Source organism: Talpa occidentalis, unplaced genomic scaffold (assembly GCF_014898055.3).
Source record: "Talpa occidentalis isolate TD23 unplaced genomic scaffold, MPIMG_talOcc4v2.1 talOcc4.15, whole genome shotgun sequence".
NCBI classification, from domain to species: Eukaryota; Metazoa; Chordata; class Mammalia; order Eulipotyphla; family Talpidae; genus Talpa; species Talpa occidentalis.
The window spans coordinates 58,640,765-58,643,020 of NW_023601543.1; the positions used below are offsets into that span (position 1 = coordinate 58,640,765).

General features: G+C 46.7%; 1 pseudogene; it reads left to right on the forward strand.

Annotated features, from left to right (window-relative positions):
• Nucleotides 1-1,050: 1,050 nt before the first annotated feature.
• LOC119245686 (malate dehydrogenase, mitochondrial-like) lies at nucleotides 1,051-1,880 on the forward strand (annotated as a pseudogene).
• Nucleotides 1,881-2,256: the final 376 nt, after the last annotated feature.

The window sequence follows — 2,256 nt, forward strand, 5'->3', positions numbered from 1 at the left end:
GCTTCGCAACCCAGCGCTCAACCGCTGCGCCACCGGGGAGGCCCATCTTATTAAATTTAAACAAAATTGGACCAGCTGCCACCTCCTTCCGGTCCTTTCTCTCCCAGCCAGCTCCAACCGCGCTCTCTGCCCTCGCCCAGCAGGGGGCGCTGCTCTCTAGCGCAGCTTCAGCATCTCTGCCCAAAACAATACACACGCAGCCTTCGGAAGGAAATCTGGTAGCCTCTTTCACGTCTACTGAAGAACAGCCCCCCTCCTTTTAAATTTGTGTATATTTTACACCATTGTTCATTTTTAAACAATATTTGCTTCCCCCCACCCCCTCAGGTGTAGTCCCCATAAACTTTCCTTCACCAATGCACCCGTGCACCATCACCTCAGACCCCTGTGCTCCCTCCCTCCCTCTGATCCCTCTCCCTCCTCCTCCCCTGCAGGAGGTCTCTGGTTTATAATTGTTTTTTGTTTTTTTTTTAACTTTTTAAAAAAGATTTATTTACTTATACAAGCACTGGGTACAGCCAGAAGCGCAGGAGGGTGAGAGAACTCACCAGAGCCAGAGCGGGGAGCAGAGCAGGCAGAAGGACCGAAGTACACTGCTGACCGAAGTACAGGCAGCAGGAGAGGTCTGCGCACCATGTGGGACCCTCCTCCGGTGGCAGGGGAGCACCCGGGGATCGAACCGGCGCTGCAGAGGCTGCGGGCAGCTTCGCAACCCGGCGCTCAACCGCTGCGCCACCAGGGAGGCCCAGTTTTTGTTTTGTTTTGTTGTTATTTTTTCCCCTGATGTCTTATTTGGTTCCCCTATATCCCTCCTATAAGTGAAACCATTTGATATTTTTATTTTTCCTTCTGACTTATTTCACTGAGCATGATTTCTTCTAGCTCCATCCATGTTGCTGTGAATGGCATGAGTTTATCTTTTTTGATTGCTGAATAGTATTCCATTGTGTGTATATACCACATCTTCTTGATCCAGTCATCGATTTTTGGGCATTTGGGTTGTCTCCAGGTTTTACCTATTATAAATAGTGCTGCAATAAACATAGGGGTATGGGTGTTCTTTTGAAGAACAGCCCTTTGGCTAGCCGCCTGAGGTCTGCGATATTGATCACACGCCAAAGTGGTTGCATATTTGAGCCACATCGAGACCAGAGAGTGTGAAAGGCTACCTCGGATCTGAGCAGCTACCAGTCTGCCTGAGGTTGTGATGTGGTGGTTATTCCAGCAAGAGTCCCAAGAAACCCAGGCATGACATGAGATGGCCTGGTCAACACCAGTCCACAATGGTGGCCACCCTGGCTGCAACCTTTGCCTGGCATTGCCCAGATGCCATGATCTGTGTCACTGCAAATCTGATCAACTCCACCATCCCAATCACAGGAAAAGTTTTCAAGAAACACGGAGTATACAACCCCAATAAAATCTTTGGGGTGACTACCCTGAACATTGTCAGAGCTAGCACTTTTGTTGCAGAACTGCAGGGTTTGGACACATCTCAAGCCAATATGCCTGTCATCGCAGCAGTGCTGAGAAGCCCATCCCCCATTTCTCAGTGCACTCCTAGGTGAACTTCCCCGAGGACTAGCTAATGGCGCGCACGGGATGGATCCAGGAGGTGGGCTAAGAGGTGGTCAAGGCTAAAGCAGGAGGAGGATCTGCCATCCTGTCCATGGTGAATTCTGGAGCCAGTTGGTCTTCTCCCTTGTGGATGCAATGAGTGGAAATGAAGGAGCTGCCGAATGTTCCTTTGTGAAGTCCCAAGAAATGGAGTACCTATCTCTCCACACTGCTGTACTGGGTAAAAAGAGCCTGGAGAAGAACCTTTGGGCAAAGTCTCCCCCTTTGAAGAGATGATGATGGCAGTGGCTGTTCCCAACTGAAGCTTTCCATCAAGAAAGGACAGTGTGAAAAACATGAAATGAGAAAGCAATTCATGAGCAGTCTGTTTCTCTAATGTATTGAGGCATTATATAACTTATAAAGCCATTTCAGATCCATTTGTTTATTTGCTTTGATCATGAGTATTATATTAACATTCTCGTGTCTTCTAAATCATGGTTCAGTGTATTGGTGCAATGATAAAAACAGTCTTTAGAAAAAAAAAGAAACAAAATCAAAAGAAAGAAAGATTCAAACAAATGATAACACAGAGAGGGGATATTCTCTTCTTGTTGTTATTTATTTAGTTTTACAATATTGTAGTAGAAAACATTCAGATGACAAATACCCATAAAAAGCTGAGCAGCAACAGATAAT